The 10,143-nt window shown below is 33.2% G+C and overlaps 1 protein-coding gene across 1 annotated transcript in view; it reads right to left on the bottom strand.

Moving 5' to 3' along the window:
• LOC108749168 (cuticle protein 19-like) overlaps positions 1 to 9,133 on the bottom strand; it is a 46,755-nt gene extending 37,622 nt beyond the window's left edge. Inside the window, exon 1 of the mRNA XM_018487707.1 lies at positions 9,082 to 9,133. The gene's annotated coding sequence lies outside the window, so the exon portion shown is untranslated. The remainder of the gene's footprint in view (positions 1 to 9,081) is intronic.
• Between the last annotated feature and the right edge of the window lie 1,010 nt (positions 9,134 to 10,143).

Raw genomic sequence — 10,143 nt, 5'->3', positions numbered from 1 at the left:
TAACATGTATTATATATATATATATATATATTGTATGTATTATATTTATATATATACACAAAGAATTTATTCATTTCAGAATATAACAACACATAATAAAAATTACGTTTTTTAACAATGAAACTAAAATTACAAAATAACCTATTGTAAAACATTGCTAAAACATTACTATAAAACGTAGAAGAAATAAAACCGAGCAAAATCTTTATATTCCTTCTCTATAGACCATCTTATTTCGGATTTAAACGATTCGATTGCGATCTCAAATTCGTTTTACGATCTCTCGCTCTATGCGAATTCGACTTAAAAGTCTATAAAAAGTAATACTCGCGCTGATCGTTGTGTTTATTCGTCCGGGAAATTCATATAATAAATCTTTTTTAAATCTTCGCCGTAATGTTCTCAATTCAATAAGAAAGGAAAATAATGTTTGCAAAAAGAATGAAGGATCGATTCGATTTCATGCAAAAACGCATCGACGCATGTATTAGCCCCGGTCGGGCCTAATATAAAAATAATTTAAAAGATTATATCACCAATTGACTTTATTCTATCCTGCACTTTATCCACCGTGTAACCTCAACGTGTTATTGCGCAGATACACGGCAGGTTAAGCCGCCACATCGATTTCTGATATTCTGGCTGTAGAAATAAGCCGGCTCCTCAACATTTTCACTCTTTTCGTTCGCCATCACCGAAGCGTTTACGCGATTCGGACACTTCTTCATCGGTAAACAATATTTACCGGCGCATACGTGATACGAGATACACAGCGCTGCGGATTATTCTTGGGATTGTGGAAATGTATAGGATACGTATACATTCGGTACACACAGAAGATTCCGTGGCAACCGCCACGAGATGTATCGATTTTTTAAACAAAAGTAGATATATTATAAAAAGAATATAATAAGATATTTCTCGTAAAAGTTGACTAATATTGACTTTTAAAGATTTTTAAAAACATTAAAATGCTTAATCAAGTATATGATATTTATATGCTGAAATGTATAAGGTAACAAATTTTACGCGAAAAAATTAATGCCACAGCCAATGGAAATACGATTTATCGTGCAAAAGTAAATTGAAAATATAGAATAAATTTTTTTATATGAGATTTTCGACAGAATAGTCTTTGAAATAAAACTTTTTATGTGAGACTTTGTGTGTTTTCGATAGAATAGACTCGATAATTAATAATATTTTTAAAGCTCAGATACTTTTTGCTTGAGAGATTATTATCGTCGCCGATTATATATCATTTTCTTTATGTACATTATAAATTATTTTCTGAACGTAGTATCTGAAGATAAAATGTAAAAGAATACTGTTTGGCAATTACCTAATCTGTGACATATTAAAATTAAAAAATTAACCAGATACTCTAGATACAAAGTAATTAGTCAAAGTGATTAGACAAAGTAACAAGATTTCAATCATTAAATCAAAAATTTTAAAATAAATATTTTAAAATAAATATTTCAAATAAATATTTTTACTTTCCATTATGTGAAACATATAATATTTACTTCGTGTTTGAAAAGACAAGTGTTTTTCTATCATTCCGATTTCATTGTCATACGAAATAGATAGCCGATTCAACACAATGTTTATTCAACGAACGATCGTACATCGGAATGATCGTAAAACAGCGGAAATAGAAAAAGAGCGTCTCGTTCGCGGCTGAGCCACATCCTCGATTGTCTGACCGGTGACGTCTGTGACCATACTCGACTACTTGGCGCTACCATTCGTCACTCGTATCACGTAGAATCGAAACTGATAAAACGATCGAAACTAACCTCGGGCATCTTGCAAACTCGAAAGATTGCCATAAACTACATTTTTAAACATCGACGTAAGATTGTTATTATAATAGATGCATACATCATAAATATATGATAAAATCATGCATGATTATTCAAGAATCATGATTTTTGGAAGGAAATATTTTAATTAAAATATGAGTGCAGATATAAATATTATTCCTTAGATAATTAAGGGAAAGAAGGTGGTTATGGAATTGATTCGATTCTCCTTGAAATATTATTATTAAACACAAAAACCTAAGAGATACGAATATTTTTATATCGGCTCGAAACAATTCCTCAAAGCTTATTTGATTCCTATCAATTATCAGCGAAACGGTAAGATGCGCAGAAAAATGTTTTAGACGAAACTTTTATGGTTTTTTTAAATATATTTTATAACTGCGTATTTAGATTCTTCAAAAATCTAATATTTCAAAAATATTTCTTTATTTCTATTAATTTTGAGAGATTGTTTTACCCCCGAAATTGGACTGATATTTAAAAAATACGCATGTCTCGTACATATGTCTCTAATTTTAAGGAGAATCAAATTGGGCAGTTGTGAAATCCCTTGTAAATTCAATATAATAAAAAAGTATTCTGTAATACTTTTTTATTCTTTCTCTAATCTTAGCGTAATATTAATGTTATTATTAGCATAAATTTATATATGTATAAGAAAATAATATAATTATTTGAAATTTTTCTGTAAACTTATGTGTTTTAGCATGTTGTTAGTATATGTAGAAATAAATTTTTATCAGGAATATATGAAGTTTAATAAATTTTATCGCTTTTAATAAGTTTACGTGTAAAAACATGTATTTGTCGCATGACGTTTAATGCTTCGGCATGATTTTTCGCTCGAATAACGCGTTCGCTATAACCGTAGACTAAAAAAGAGATCAAGCTATCGTCGACGACGCGCTGACTCACGGCTGCCGTTACGGTCCTCCACTTGCAGTTACGATAAGATTTCGTATGGTTGTCCTGTTGTTCTCATAGAACTGCCGAGTCATTGAAGGCAAACGAGCTGCAGCACGCGGGGGATTTGCCGACAATGGCGATACTATCGCAAGCAAATTCGAAACTCGATGATTCAGTCATTTTCTAGCGCATTCCGGTGCACGCAGTCGTAAATCAAACGAGTATCGCGACAAGCTTTCTCGTTGCAAAAATTGCTGGAATAATGCTTTCAATATATGAAGTGACACATATTGCGACGTGCCGACTGGAAGTTCGACAGCGCATCCTGTGAGTTGACAATTATTGTTATTAATCGCAAATTGTTATATATATTTTTCTATAACGTGTTTATCGCGGATAAAAGCAATTTTTTATGAAAATTCTCTACGTTTCTATTCACAATCATAATATCACGCTCTTTTATAATATTTATGAATCACACGAAAATGTCAAGAGAAAAACGGAGAAAACAATATAAAAATTTATGAAAAATATAAAACACAACATAATTTTAATTTTTAATTATTTGTTCATGCACTAAAAAGCATGTATAAAGTATTATGAAGTGTATGATTTCTTGTTATTGTAACTTTGTGTACATATTTTACTGTGCGTATAAAATCTTTGTAAAAATCTAATATTAGTCAATTACTGAAAGACAGTAAATAATGACTTATTTTAAGTAGATATTAAGAATAGTTATTCCAAATAAGTAATTAATTATTGTCTTTCAATAAATAAATTGGCCATAGTATCACATTTTTGTGATAGAATCAGAGAAGCTACAATCAACCTAAAAATAGAAGCTATGAATACAATATATCTATCTACGCGAAAAATTGAGCAGTTAATTATTAAAGCAGAATTGTCAAAATTCCTCAACCTAAAATTCCATAACTATTAGCTGATTTTCAGATAAAATTTCATAACTTTCCCTGACTTTTAACAATATTTTAAAGTTTATCTTAATTTCATCCTGATTTGAAAACTGTTAAATATTTTGTTGAGAGAGCAATTTAACATAGCAATATAAATTACTATAATTAACGTTATTAACATTTATTACATTTAATTGTTAAATTAGTATTTCAACACTGCGTAGGTGTGATGTACGGATATTAAATTCTTCTTTAGAGTCAAAAATTTTAATTTTCCAGAAAATTTTGCATAATTCCTTGACTTTTCTCTAATTTCCCTAACTATTTTCAATTTCCCTAGATATTTCCCTGATTTCCCTTATTTTTAGTTTTATGGTAACCCAGTAAAGACTTACAACATTACAACTAAGAGAGAAGAAGAGAGGAGGAGAGAGAACCGAGCGATTAAATGCAAGATAATGAAAGGGCGATGGCGTTCTGACAGCTGGTGTGTGATGACTTCCGTTGAAGCGACCAATCGATCGAAGTTCTCATGTCACGAGTTCGTCGGGAACAACGATAGGGCGAGATGATAATTAGCGCCGGGCTTCCACGATAATTTCCTGATCTCTAACGTGATCGTCTGACTTGTAGATCGAGACGGACACCTCGTCAACACACGCGTCGTGTTGTTCGTTGCCGTTCGCCGTTACGATACGATCCACCGCGGCGAAATCGTAAACCCGCGTAAATTCATGCGACAAAGCCGCCTGTTCGTGACGAATATGATTACGCGGTGCCCGAGCGTTGACATCGAACGAGCTCTCTTCGTGTTGTTGAGGATCGAGGCGCGATACAATCGTGATTTATACGGTGTACAAGTGCGTCGAAGCGTGAGGGTGAATACACGAGGCGCTCTTTTCATCCCTCTGGCAGCGCGACGTTAACAATATTTGTAGATATATTAAAAAGGAGACAAATTTATTAAAAGAGAGAATCAACTTGTTATACAGTTGGAAAATTTGTGTTAAATTTAACACATTTCATGTGTCCCAACGATTCATTCAAATTTTTGTGTTAATTTAACACAAGGTGAATATATTAGAAAGTAATACAAATATTATATTTACAAAATTTAACATTATTTATAAGCAAATTGTGGAAGCATATTTTTTTGAGTAAAATTATTTATGATACGTCAAATTAATAGATATTTTATTCGTTCATCTTAGAATTTATATTTTAAAACATTATTTTTATATATTATTTGTTCACTTACTCATAAATTCTGCTATTTTATCACTAAGAACCGTTAAATATCAATTTAGTACAAAATATTTAATTAATATAATCATGTTATGTCAAATTAACATTCAAATAAAAATTCAACACAAAATTTTAACAAGGATTTGAGTGGACCGTTTCCAACACAAATACAAATGTTTTTTTACTGTGTATTATCGGTTTTTTATATGAGAGGATATCAATGCTGCAATGGATATTGTAACGAGAGTTGATAATTTACAATGACTGCCAAAAGTTTCCTGCCAAGGTAATTTTGTCGTGTTGCTCTAAAAAATTTTACAAATGAAAATCTAGTATACAAGTACTTATTTAATATATTCTGGTATTTAAAATATTATATTCTTAAGTTAATTATAGCAAAAATTTTATTGACTTATAAACTGGAAAACAGATTAACAAAAAATATCGTGAAATTATATATTGGCTGGAAACTTTTGGCGGTCACTGTATTATATCTACACGTTCTCCGATTATTCGAAGTAAATAGAATCGCATCAGCTCGCAGAAGCGTGGTATCAGTTGATTTAATTATGTCGGTTATACGCAATTAGTATTATTCGGGTAGTGATTTTAATAGATTAGTAAAAACAGATAAATCGGATGTTGCAAAATAAATGTGATACCGGATTCATGTATAAGTTAACGTCTGCAACTGTTTGCGCAGCAGACCTTGAGAAACGCAATGGCGAGTATCATCGATTGTAAAGACTTGATGGGCCATTATAGACGAATCAAGGTGCCGCGCCACAAAGTCGTAAACGCACCATGTGTCGTTTCACCAGTCAATTACTGGCATGCGCACTTGTCACGCGAAAAGATTGCAATATATGCCTGTCACAGATGTCTCCCGTTCATTATTAATACTTTGGTAACGCATGGCACTTTGACGTCTACTTTGGTATCATGGAGTTAAAAAGAAAATAGAAAATTGTACATTATTTAAAACATTTTCAGAGGAAAATGTTAAATTTAAAAATTTTTCCCATCTTTGGGAATTGCAAAAATATGTTTTAGCACGTCAAATTTTATCTACCTTATATAGTTTTTATCTAGAAAATTTAATATCGTATATGCCCATTAAATCATGTTTAATTACGAAGTAATATTTATTTTTTATTATAAAGAATGCACAGTAAATTTAAAATAGAGACTACGGAAGGAACGATTTCGCTAAAGTTTTAAAAATTTACCTATAATACACATCTAAAAAAAAATTTGGACTATCAAAATGATTATGTGTAGAATATTTGAACTTATTGCTAAAATGTTTTTTACAGCAATGTCATCGATGGCTCATCACGTTTTAAGCGTCCTACATAATTATTTTCATGGTCCAACAAAGTTATTTTTAGATGCAACTAATTAAATTTTTAGATAACTTAAACAAAACCATCTTCTTTCCATGCTCACTAATAATCCAATCTAAATGTGCATTTAGAACGTTGCAATTTATGCGCGATGCAAAAAGATATTGTTAGTATGTAAAATAACTTCTACAGAAATAAGCTCTACAGAAATATAATCTGCCGCATCTTAGGGCCGGTATTATTTCCCTTTCCCTTAATACCATTTTATCGCTATGTTTGCATTCTGTAACAAAACTCCGTCTTTCTCTTCTTCCTTTCCACTTGCGTACAATTCTTAACAATTCTTTATTCCCACGCGCTTGACGATGCGTTTTCTTTCCTAACTCTCTGCTCGCGCTTCGTCTCTCCGTCTACTTATCTGTCTCTTTGTACTCCCTTATCTCTCTGCTCTATTTCATATTCTCATTTTTCCCACTGCGTTCCTCACCCCTACATTATTATCGTGCATTCCTCGCTTGCTGTATATTGACGCAAAGGCGTTGTAAAATTCTGCTTGCTGGAATAGTAAATCCTCCAAGGCGCGACCGAGCCACATAAAAATCACCGAGTTTCGACGGTGGTGCTGCGGGCTTTTCAAAGTAAAGCTCATCTCCCCAGCGTACTCAACGTTATCAACGGCCATCGTGGTCGGACCGCGAGCCATAGCGACGAGCCTCGGAACACCGTGCACCTCGCATGAAGCTCAATCCAGACCGCAGGGAGCTTCTATTTTCTGCACAGGACACAACACGGAGATGCGCCACGCGAGGTGCCGTCCGAACTTTCACCGAAACCATTAGTTCCCCGACAAACTGTTGCCAGGGCATTATCGTTACTTTCTTGGATTTCCAGCGTTCTCGCCTCTCGTAATACAATGCACGAAAGGAATGTTCTCTGTAAAAGAGACCGGTAAAGCTCGTTCCGAACGATTTATAATTCGTGACAGAATCTGAAAGGAAATTCTATATAATTCTCTTTGCCATAATATATAAAAAAAATTGTACAATTGAGATTCTGTTCGTAAAGTTAGAATATTTTAATTATAATGTAAATTATATTTTCTTATTGATTTATACCTTTGTATGAGATCTCTTTATAAATTCTATACAATTCTATATAATTCTCTTTGCCATGATATAAAAAAAGAACCGTGCAGTTGAAATTCTATTCGCAAAGCAGAATATTTTAATTACATGTGTAAATTATATTATATTTTCTCATTAATTTATAAATGCTTATATAAAAGTTTATATAAAATATCTTTATACATATTTTATATTATGTTAAGAAACTTAATAAATGCTATGTTATACAATTGCGATAAAAATTTGTTCCGTATAATAGTTTAATTCATTACCGTGCAAACCGTTTCTGTTTTATTCGGAAATAATCGCGATTTTGCAGCCGCTTAAAAAAAAAAAATCAAAACTTGCGCTGCCCGTAAATACCCACGTAAATAAATAACGTGGTTAAAAAATCGTGTATATCCGTTTATTATGCTCGAATTCAGCCGGTGCGCGCGGTGCTGATCCCTATGCACGAAAATTCAATTCGAGCCGTAAATCCCATTATATCCTCTCTTCTGCGGATTACAGGCTTTAAAATGCCGCGGAGCGGGCTCGAATTTTCTCACCCGTCTACGAATCAGCGATGGTGTTCGTTGTGGAAGAAATAATTTTTCTTTAAGCCGGTGTATACTGGACTGAGCACGGCGACATTTCGCTGTTGGTATCCCATCAAATATCACCGTTTGTTTGCGTGGGCCTTACAATCCGACCGAGAGACGGGCAAATTAATCGCGCAGTGTACAGTGTGGAAATGACAGTTCGTGCGACACAAACGTGAACGATGGATAGAACTGATGTGATCGCTGTTAAGTTGGAACATGGCCCGTTCATGTTCATACACGCTAATATGCGTCAATCGCTTTTCCATTTGCGAGAAATTTCATAGAAGACTATTGTAAAGTCCTTAATGACAAATCGCCCGATTTGTTTGATTATATTGTAAATTCAATATTTATGAAACTGCGTATTATTATTAATCGTATAACACACGTGATGCATTTTTACGTAAAATAAATTTACCCGTGCGTTAGATTTAAATAAATTTTTATCGGTTATATCGTTTAATAGATTATGTATTATGAATAATAATTAAGAAAATATTACAAAAATTTGTATAATCTGATACCTTATACTTTTCTGGATTATATTCCCGTGTAGAAAAATTGGTTAATTAAAATTTATTTTATAAGAAATAATATGGAAACAAAATTATAATTTTGAATACAGTATGCGAGAATAAAATGCAAAAAAAACAGTAGATAGAAAATTAAATGATTAACTCCGAGATATTCTGATGACTACAAAAAATATAAGCGTGCTTAACGAACTTCAATTAATGTTTATTTTCTTTCTTTCTCTCCTCCTCTTCGACTGTCCTTCTTTTTCTGTCCTTAAATAAAAAGTCGGACGCTTGCCAAAAATATTCCACAGAATAAGCTCAGTCGTAACCGAATGTCTGAGTGAATTTTTCTTTCAATCGAAGGTGCTCGAATATCGCGCATTTATTTTTGCCGTTCCATTAAATTAACACTTCTCTTAATTCGAATTGCAAATATTCAGCAGTCCGCCACGTCGAATTTGCCTCAATAATGAAAACTGGCTACTTTATGCGCGATATGCGCTTTCGCCTCGGGTCAGGCGCAGCGGATCGATCGGCGTAAATTGGAAAATCGCGTTGAGTCCCGTGTAACGCACCCACGTATTCAACCGCGCACTAATCCACTCTCACCAGTCCTCCTGACAGTGTAAATATCTCCGTGTGTCCCGGCTCGCTGAGTGGCTCGTTCTCATCGAACTTCGATTCAAACGGAATAATTCGCTACCTCCGTTAGGAGAGGCAGCTGGCCAGAGACGCGTATGTATGTAAATAGTTATCGTTTTTCCCGCACGGAAATGTCCCGCGACGCTCTGCTACGCGTCCCTGGTGATAATTAAATAATCGTGGCCGCTTATCGGGTTCCAATGCTTCACCGTCAAAATGCCAAATTGGTCATTCAACGCAATTCTCACTCGTGAATTTTATGATTCTCTTAAGCGACTTATTGTATATTCTGAGCGCTCTTGATTTCAATGATAAAAAAATGCTGAGAATGCTACATGAATAAACTGTATCTCTATTATTACGAAAATATCTGTTAATAAAATGATTAACAAAATCAATACCGATACAATAACAAAATGTATATATAGTATAATAATATTTCATCGTTATTGTTTATCATATTAAAAATTATATCATAACATAAGCTATTGTAAAAGAATGAAAATATAAAGGAAGATAAATAATATGCACAGCGCAAATTTATCAATTTGTTAAAAGTAGAACGTTGTCGCAAGCCAAAAGAGAAAAGAAATGAAAATGAATATTAATTGAAGTTTACAAAGCACGGTTTTTTTTTCTTTTAGATGTATCTCGGGTAATTTTCTGTGTCTACTATTTTCTTCATTTCCTTTTCTATACTCCATTCAAAATTATAATTTCTTTCTCCATATTTATTTCTAAATAGATTTTTCAATTTATCAATTTTCCAACGTAAGAATATAATTTCAAATAGAACAACGTGCAAAAACGATGTTGACACTTTTGCCTTTTGCGACTAACTGTTACGTAAGATAGTTTAGCAAACTGCCGACGGCCTGAAAATGGAAACTCGGATAGATGGGAGAATAGTTGCCGTTCCTTACGTTAAAGAATCGTTAACCCTTCGGAGTTACTTCGTTGACGCCGCTCGAGGCGTCTTGCTGAGGACGATGAAAAACACAAGAATTTACGAAGAATGCTTTCAGCAAA

This window comes from Trachymyrmex septentrionalis, unplaced genomic scaffold (assembly GCF_001594115.1).
Source record: "Trachymyrmex septentrionalis isolate Tsep2-gDNA-1 unplaced genomic scaffold, Tsep1.0 scaffold27, whole genome shotgun sequence".
Classification (NCBI taxonomy): Eukaryota; Metazoa; Arthropoda; class Insecta; order Hymenoptera; family Formicidae; genus Trachymyrmex; species Trachymyrmex septentrionalis.
Note: the sequence above shows the minus strand (reverse complement) of the source record. Positions and strands in the feature narration are given on the sequence as shown.